Raw genomic sequence first — 10,280 nt, forward strand, 5'->3', positions numbered from 1 at the left:
TTCTATTAACTATTTAGGTTACAAGATAGACTTACAGAGAATCAGACCTCAAAAGGTACAAATTAGGAGAGATCGGTATCAAACTCTTAATTCTCTTCAGAAATTATTAGGGGAAATTTCTCAATTACAGACAATTATTGGTGTAGAAGGACATGACTTAAAGCATTTAAAAATGGCCCTTAAAGGTGATAAGGACCTAAACAGTCCTAGAATATTATCTGATGAGGCAGAAAAAGAGTTACAATGGGTAGAAAACAGAATATTAAATGCACATGTAGATCGGATAAACCTTAATTTAGACTGTATTCTGGTTATCTTGCCATCCAGAGAATACCCTTCTGGAATTCTGATGCAGAGGGAAGACACTATATTGGAATGGATATTTCTGCCACATAAACAGAATAAAAAGTTAAAGACATATATAGAAAAGATTTCTGATTTGATTTTAAAGGGTAAATTAAGACTTCGCCAGCTGACTGGAAAAGATCCAGCAGAAATTATAGTACCTTTAACTAATGAAGAAATTTCTTCCTTATGGAAAGATAATGAATATTGGCAAATAGCTCTTACTGACTTTTTGGGAACAATTAGCAACAACTATCCCAAAACTGACAGAATTAAATTCATAAAAAAGACAGTCTGGATTCTTCCACGTATTGTAAGACAAACTCCCATTTCTGGAGTTCTTACCTTCTACACTGATGCCAACAAATCAGGTAAGGCAGGTTATAAAGCAGGTGAGGTAAGTAAAGTAGTTCAAAGTCCATATACATCTGTACAGAAGGCAGAATTATATGCAATTCTCATGGTACTTAAGGATTTTACAGAACCTCTTAATATAGTTACTGATTCTCAGTATGCAGAGAGAGTCGTGTTACATATTGAGACTGCAGAATTTGTTCCTGATAATACAGAATTAACTTCTCTGTTTTTACAATTACAGGAAACTATCAGAAACAGAAGTAATCCTATGTATATTACACATATCAGATCCCATACGGGTCTGCCTGGCCCACTAGCACAAGGCAATGATGAGATTGATCGTTTATTAATTGGAAGTGTGCTAGAAGCCTCAGAATTTCATAAGAAACATCATGTAAATAGCAAAGGTTTGAAAAAGGACTTCTCTATCACTTGGCAACAAGCAAAGGAGATAGTGAAAAACTGTCCTACTTGTTCCTTTTATAATCAAACTCCATTGCCAGCAGGTTGTAATCCTAAGGGCATTCGGAGAAATGAGGTTTGGCAGATGGATGTCTTTCACTTTGCAGAGTTTGGAAATTTGAAATATGTGCATCATACCATAGACACATTCTCAGGGTTCCAATGGGCTACTGCTCTTAACTCTGAAAAAGCTGATTCTGTTATTATACACCTGCTAGAGGTGATGGCAGTTATGGGTATACCTGCACAAATAAAAACTGACAATGCTCCAGCATATGTCTCTACGAAATTGGAACAATTTTTCAAATATTATAACATAAAGCATGTTACTGGTATACCACACAATCCTACAGGACAAGCAGTGGTTGAGAGATCTAATAGAACACTTAAGGAGATGCTCAACAAACAAGCTTGGAAGACTAAACCCCCCAAACATAGGTTGCATAATGCTTTATTAACACTAAACTTTCTTAATGCCAATGAAAAAGGACAAACAGCTGCAGAAAGACACTGGACTACGGAAAAAACTGCTGAACTCAATCAGCCAGTATACTTCAAAGATGTACTAACCTCTGCATGGAAACCAGGACATGTATTACGTTGGGGTAGGGGTTTTGCATTGGTTTCTACAGGAGAAGAAACACTTTGGATACCATCAAAGTTGATCAAGATTCGACTGGAAAAGGAAAAACCTCTCGACAAGGACAAATGACAGGTATTCTACTAAGGTATATCTTATAAACTAAATAGAAGCCTCCCAAAGGAAAGGGAAGTGTTTTGCTTTTATCTTCACAGGAAAACTCATCTTCAGAAGGCAAAAGACACTGCATGGGTAGATACTTAAGAAGAAAAGGTAGCTATAACCATCAAATAGAAGGAATGTGCCATACGGTAAACTTTACAGCTGTCTCTCAAAAAACTCTATTTCTCTTTATTTCCTAGTCCCTATTCAATTAAACCAATGCTGGACTTAGAGGTGGATTTGGCTTTCCTCCTCTAAAATCCAAGCACATTATTTAACTAAGCTTTAGTGTTTCTGTATTGTATCAAGAAGCCAATTGATGTAATACAGAATAAAAGAAGAATTTGGGGACTGTCTTTGTCTTTTCTTGGATCTTTCTCTCAAGGTGTACACCCTTTCATAATTGTTATGCTCTCATGGTTGCATTCCCTAGCATGTGTACATACACAAGCAAACATTTCTCTGCTAACTGTTTATGTTTGAGTCCCACACAGCCAATGAAGACCTGCCTGACAGCAATCCCTGGACACCCTGGAAAGAAAATGGGCCACATCTCCTCGACTGCACTGGATCCAACTTGCTCCATTTCAACTGACACTCTGGCCAGAGGTTCGGGTACTGACTTCAATCAAGTTGAGGATTTCAAGCGAGATCTTCAATCAAGTGAATCCCATCTAACATGGACTGGATACTAACATTTTCTTTCTACAGGACCCCACATGACTATCATCGTCCCATTTCAGCAGGAAGTAACTTGGAAAATGCTACGCCCCCTTTCCCCATTGTTGTCAGTTAGGATAGTGTATATACCTAGTTAGGAATAGCTTCCTATTGTTTATGACTTTAGGGTTTAGTTAAAATAGATAGTTATCTTCTTAAGTTTTAATCCTCTTTTAGACTAAAAGGGGAATTGTAGGGGAAGCTGTAGCCACGCCTTCTTAGGGGCTGGCTACAAGAGTACCTGAGGGCTTGTGAGGGCGTGGTCAGAGTGAGTAGGGGGACTGCGTTTTCGGTTTCGGTTTCTCTTTGCTTCTTGCTGTACAGACTACCACCGGCTGGCTGGTTCGCTCTGTAAGTAAGGCTTTTCCCTATTAAATACCCTTATATTTCTACCTGACTCCGTATTGGTAATTTCTTACTATAAGCAGTAATGGATTTTGGGTTTGTATTTTGTAGTTTTAAAATATATGTAAACATATACACTCTCTACAAAGTATTGTGCAATTCAAGGGAGACTCAGAATCATTTTGTAGTGGGAAGGCAAAGGGAATTGTTAGGGGGAATAAAAGAGTCACACAGGGATTGCACTGTACACTCTTCCATCTCTGTCCTTTGGAGAGCTGTCTTTCTCCACTGCTTTCCACAGAGCTTGTGGCCCTAGTGAAGTGTATCAGATATTCTCAGGGATGCTGGAAAAACATTTGATATGTCACTTCTTTTGGTTGTCTCATGTACATATGTGCGACAGGAATTTTTGTAAATAACTAGTGTATACCATATAGCATAATTTTCTGGGACTCTCTTTTTTAAAGTTTATTAATTTTTATTGTATATGCATTGGTACTTTACCATGGGTGTCAGGTCCCCTGGAACTGGAAATACAGACAGTTGTGAGCTGCCATGTGGGTGATGGGAATTGAACCCAGGTCCTCTGAAAGAGCAGTCAGTGCTCTTAGCCAATGAGCCATCTCTCCAGCTCCCTTCTGGGACTCTCTTATATTACATTTGCAAAGGATAGACATGGAATTAAATAAATTACCTCCTGCTTAGTACATCTGGGTTTGGTTTCATGCTACAGTAGTTCAGAAAGGCAAACTGTGTGGCTTTATTGTTTCCTAGTAGAGTTTCTGTATTCCACTCAGAAATTTCTTCCTTTATAATATTGAAAATTTTAAAAAATGTTACATAATTCTAATACTAGTTCTTTTTGTATGCTTTGTAACCACACACAAATACTTTATATGATGTATTTATGTCTGGAAATATTCATTTAAACACACACACACACATATGAAATGTCCACATTATAAAGAAACACTAAAGTAAGTTTTTGACTTAAAATAGATGCTATATTTAGAAAAATCTCAACCAGAACATACAATGAAATGTTTTTTTCTTTTTGTAGCGATGCTTTGTGCCAGTCAGATATGCTGCAGCTTAGAAATGCAGTACAGTGGTCACAGTGGAAAAACTGTGTATGAGCATCTGTGTGATCAAATAGGCCCTTCCCTTTCATTAGGGAGCTAAAACAGGGCTTGCTCGATTAGTGCAACACTGTGAAGCAGGTTTTGTGCACAATGCATGCATCTGACTGCTAAGAAAATAGTTATAGAAGCTCTGGAGTCATGAGCACGTGTACAGTGAGAAGTGATGCTGGCTGGGCCCCAAAGAAGTGGTAGCTTTTTTTATATTTTTTTGAAGTAGTAGCTTTTTAAATCTTTATTATTTGAGAGTAATAGCTTAAGTTATTGTACCAAGCTAATTTCTTTCTTCTTTGAAAAAAAAAAAACTCATGAAACTGTATTGATAGTTGTACATTATTTTGGACTAGCAGCTTCACCTACTGATAGTCAATCTGATTTATCTCCTGCTCATTCCATTTAGCTGATAATAAATATTTAATAGCGGCTACACCAAGAAGAACTAATTTTTATAATACTTGATATTGTTTTTTCATGTAATATCTATAGCATGAGCAGCTCGAGGTTGGGTGGGCAACACAGCTGTGCAGAAGGTCTTCATAGGCATGACTTAGAAATAGTAAATATCACAGATGGTGACACTGCATTGGCTACAAGTTTGCCACTTGGTCATGTGTAGTTGTAAGGGAGCCTGTCGAGTAGTCTAACAGCAGTAACTTGTGATATAAGCATGTATGCTGTGAGTGTATCATTCCAGTTGCTATGGTGATCTTTATAACTTAGAGCCACAGCTCTGCCTCCAGAAGCAAGCATTTTGAATATATATATATATAATATATATATATATATATATATATATATAGTAGGAAGGACTTGGCATGGGGAGGGGTGGAGAGAGTACAGTGAGAACTCAGGGAGTAGGCTTCTGCTAAGGAGGTAGGATTTGAGTTGACACTTGGAATTTGAAGAAATGGAGAACAAAATTTGACAAACAGAACAATGAGTAGATACTGTGATCATTTATATTGTGGTTCAACTTGACTGGGCCAAAGGGTGTGTGTGTGTGTGTGTGTGTGTGTGTGTGTGTGTGTGTGTGTGTGTGTGTGTTTCTGGATGAGGATAACATTTGAATTGGTAATTTGAGGAAGGCAGTTTGCTCTCACTAGTAAGGCTAGGTAAGAAGGACGCTGGGTACACACACACACACACACACACACATACACACACTAAGTAATTAAGTAAATAATTTAGTTTTATAAAAAGAAATTATATTCCCAGTGAACTCTGCTGTGATAGTCATGCTGATCCAGAGACCACACTTTAAGAGTTATCACACAAAGGCTTCTTCCTGGCAGACTGGTGACAATAGAAGAAGAAATAAACGACTGTGTTGAGAAAAGACCCTGATAGTGACAAAGATGTTGGTTGCCTGTCAGATGTTTTCTTTGCACAGCAGCCTTCAGGCAGGATTTTCTATAAACAAAGGGAGTTCTGCCAAAAGGCATGGGCTGACTTGGGGGCCTGATCCTTTTACTTTTTCTTCCCTTCCTGCCTCATCTACCTTCCTCTCTTTCTTTACTATATTGTTCAGTATAAGACCACTACCCATAAGCCTCAGCTTGAGCAATTGTAGCTTTGTAAACAGATGATATTATGAGGAGCAGGCAGGACTCATCTGGTCAGCTAGAACCCGAAGCCCTGTTGGCTGCTTAGGTGACAGTGTGGCTAACCTCAGTATCCTCAAGAATCTTAAACATTGTAGGAAAAACAATACAATTCACAGAACAAAGACAAACACACTTTTATGTGTAGTAAGGATGTGTATGCTGCATTACAAGCATTTGGGTTGGTGCTATTTGTTAAAAGTGTTTATAGAAATGTGAAAGACTAAACCAGATGATCTTTTGCTGTGTGTTTTGACTGCATTGCTAAAGATAAATCCCATAACTTTACCCCAAATGTTAAATTCTTCCACTAGGCTCTGTCTGCTATGATTAATTATAGTCGCTAACCAGGGGGAGTCTTGTTAAATAACATTTTTTTAAGCTGTTACTATGGAGATTCCAATTAAGCACTTCTTGGGTGGGTCCAGATATCTGCTCTTAAGAAGTTATCCTATTTCATATTTCAGAGACAAGATACATGAGCTTTTGGGAACCATGGGTTACTGGGACAGATGTGGTTTGGTTGTTGTGCCAAGTTGGAAATAGTTGTCAATGCTTTGCACCAAATACTCAATGCTAGGGTACAAGGGAGCACAGACAGAAGAGAAGTGTCAAGGGATGAAGAGCAAACCTGCAATATCCATTGTTCACTTTCAAGGCTGGGGGTTAAGCAGGATAGTCGAGGAGGTTCTGCTCTCCACTAAGAGGTGTAAGATTGCCCTGTGTCCACAGTGAGCAGTGTTTCACATAACGGCCAGGTGGCAGAGTGCAGCCTGCCTGATTCCATAGCTTGTGCTTTCACCTCTGTTTCTAGCCAAGAAAACAGCAAGCCTATTTCAGGAACTGTGCCTCACCTGCTAGCTTGCAGGACTTGCTGTGGCCTGGCAGCGATCTGGGTCTTTATCAGCTCACTCTCAGAATAGCATAGCAAGGAAGTGTGTTATCTTTTCCGAAGGAAAGCACAGTGAGGTAGAAGTTTGACAACAAGGGTATGGTGTGTGTGTGTGTGTGTGTGTGTGTGTGTGTGTGTGTGTGTGTGTGTGTGTGTCCTAGGGATTGAAACTAGGGCCTAACACATGCTAGTAAAGTCCCTACTGCTGACCTAGCTCTCTCAGCCATTGAAAAGTTCTGATTAACCTTCTACAGGATCTCTGCCTTGCTGAGTGGAAGATGCATTCTTTACATTTATACACAAGTTTACCTATCTCTTTCCTTGAATATAATGTCAAGAGACTATTGATTTATTATGCCTCTATAATCCCTTTCAGATTACCTCCCGCTGTGAAAGAGCAGTTGGTCTCTTTAGTGCATTTAGTGCAAAGCCACAATACGCTTTAAGACACTCTTCTGAGAATTAGTACTGATTATAGATAGCTTAAAGAAGATGTTGATTAGAGATTCTTGACAGAATGAAGTGATTTTGTTAGAACCTGCCGTGTGTTCCGTAGGATCACCCATGTTACTTCCCCGTATTGTAAGCATTGTGGAAGCCAGTGAAGGTGTGGAATAGAGGGCTGCCAGGCAGGCAGGACCTGCCCTGCCTGAGATAGTTGCTGCCTCCAAGGGCAGCTTTCCTGATCTGGCCTCTGTTCCTTGGCTTCTCTTGGACACTAGCCTGGACCTGGCCAAGGGCCCGAGGACACAATATGAGCAGTCTTGTGACCAAATGCTCTGGGACTGGATCTATTGTGAAGCGTATTTGGACCATGAATTATTATTGTAGCAATTCAAAGCACAGTTTTTATTCACAACTGGGTATTGTAGCCTGTTTCTTTTTGTACCCAGTAATGGAAACATAGCAGTGCAGTTCCTTGTCCAAAGATGGTGTTTCACCTTTCCCCCCCTCTTTTTTTTTTCAGCATCTCACACTGCAGTCCAGGCTTCCTTGAAACTCATTGTGTGGCCAAGGTTGGCCTCAAACTCATGGCAATCCTCCTGCCTCAGCCTTCTAAGTGCTAGGTACTGGTGTGAACTACCACACCAGACCTTCAATATGCCTTTTAATCTTGGTAGCTTGCAATAGCCATTGTGGTCTGTCTTGTTGGTATGGGTAGGCTGACTTGAATTTGCCTCTTATTTTGTACATTAAATATACCCAAAAGTTAGAATTTCAATTTTTACAGCAACTCCCTGAGAGCTACCATGCTCATCTTATATTGAAAAGCATCCTATGCAAAAAAATTACTCATATTCCTGGTTCTCTCTTATCATGGTCTATATTTTCTTTTTTCCCATAGAATATAACTTATTGTACTATTCTATAATTACTTATTTCATATCTTTAGAATTTCTATCTGTCTTCTCTTCTATCCCTTTAGATTATAAATTCACCAGTACAGGAATCCTTGTTATGCTCATTAAAAACTATTAAATACCCAGTAAACATTTAGGGAGTGACAGATAAACAGTGAAAAAAATGTTTTTTGACTAAAATAAAACTTTAGGTCAGATTGGAAAGGAATCCATGTGGCAGGTTTTGGAGCTTACTTTAAAGAGTCTTACTTTAAAGGCTTAGCCTTCCCTCAAACATTGGAACAAGTGCCTGGCCTATAGAAACTGCTCATGCCTTACCTCAAAAACTGTTTCTAAAATCATCTCTCTTCAGTAAGGCCCTTGATGGGACTCAGTGTAGCCACCCATGTAAAAGTGACTGGAAACATTGAGACCAATTAGTCTTCCTGGGAAGATGACAAACGTATTCTCATGGTCATCTACCTTTAAAGAGAAAAAAAAACAAAAACAAAACCAAAAAGTTCTTTTCAAAACCTCTTTAAGAGGCTGTTCTGGGGGGCAGCTGACTCCCTAGTCTAGTGGTTCTCAACTTTCCTAATGCTGCAAGCCTTTAATACAGTTCCTCACATTATAGTGACCCATCAACCAGCATATAATTTCCATTGCTACTTCATAACCATAACTTTACTACTGTCAAGACTCATAAAGTAAATATGTGATATGCAGATGGTCTTAGGTGAACCCTGTTAAAGGGTCATTTGACCCCCAAAGGGGTCGCTACCCACAGGTTGAGAACCACTGCCCTAGGGTGAGTTGCTCTTTTGTTATTTCCCATTAACTTGACTGGAAAATATTATGAGGAGCAGAAGTTTAAAGACATGGTAATGACACTATAGCCTTCTCTGCTTCTTTGCTGGTGCCTGAGTACACAGATACATTAACATCACACTCACAGTTTCACATTTGCATGCAAATAACAGCTCTTCAAGGATCAGGAGGTAGCACCATGCGGAAACCATTCCATGCAGCCTTGCTCACCCCCCCATTCACTCCTGATCCATCTAAGAAGTCATTTTTCCCAAACCAGAAATCAACTATGGAACCAACCTGAAGCATCTCCCCACAGCTTCAGATAGAAACCCAAATTTTATTTTTCTTTCTCTTCATTTTTTATATAAATTAGAAACAAGATTATTTGACATGTCAATCCCAGTTCCCTCTGCCTCCCCCTCTCCCCTGCCCCCTACAACCAGCACCCTACCTATTCCATACCCCTTCTGCTCCCCAGGGAGGATGAGGCCTTCCATAGGGGGTCTTGAGAGTCTGTCATATCCTTTGGGATAGGGCCTAGGCACTCCCCCTTGTGTCTAGGCTCAAGGAGTATCCCTCTATGTGGAATGGGCTCCCAAAGTCCATTCCTATGCTAGGGATAAGTACTGATCTACTACAAATGGCCCCATAGATTTCTGAGGTCTCCTCACTGACACCCATGTTCATGGGGTCTGGATCAGTCCCATGCTGGTTTCCCAGCTATCAGTCTGGGAACCAAGAGTTCGCCCTTGTTCAGGTCAGCTGAGAAACCCACATTTTTTAGCACAAGACTCAAGTGCTTTGGTATTGCAGACCTTGCTCAACTCTGACCTTAACTCTTGCTCAATTCCCTACCTGAAAACACACACATATTTTTTATGTGTATGTATGTGTGTGTATGCTTTTCATATTCAGGGGCCTGGGGAGGTCACAAGAAGGCATCACATCTCCTGGAGCTGGAGTGGTAGATTTTTGTTGGCAACTGAACTTTGGGTTCATGGGAAGGGAGCAACAAGGGAAGGGAGCAACAAATGTACTCCCATCTCAGCTGAGCCATCTCTCTGGTCCTGATTTGCAGTTCTGCAGCCTGCAAGAATTACTGCTACTATTCTTCCTCATGTCTATTCATGTATTTAAGGTTATGCTCTCTTCCGGCTTGCATTTCCTGGACCTTCTCTTCCTTGTCCACATTAGCAGTTCTTCTCATTTGTTGGCATACCACTTAGCAGTGATGGTCTCTCTGCTCCTCTCTTTGGTGCACTACATTGTTAAGGATCGTGGCCTTTAAACTTTAGCATAGATTCAGTGGTGGACTCATACTCCCTGAACTTTCAGGAGCTGAGGAAGCCTGCAGTAAATGTGGAAGGAGTGGGTGAAGTCCTGGGTATGTATCATTGATGAGGACCACTCTCTGAGACCTATGGGAATTTACAAAGCCTTTCTCCAGGTGAGGTTCAGAGTCATGGCAAAGCCTTCCTCTTGTCTGAGTAGGAGAGTAAGGACAATTGATCAGAGTGTGAAAATTTG

The sequence above is a fragment of the Cricetulus griseus genome (assembly GCF_003668045.3).
Source record: "Cricetulus griseus strain 17A/GY chromosome 1 unlocalized genomic scaffold, alternate assembly CriGri-PICRH-1.0 chr1_1, whole genome shotgun sequence".
Taxonomy (NCBI): Eukaryota; Metazoa; Chordata; class Mammalia; order Rodentia; family Cricetidae; genus Cricetulus; species Cricetulus griseus.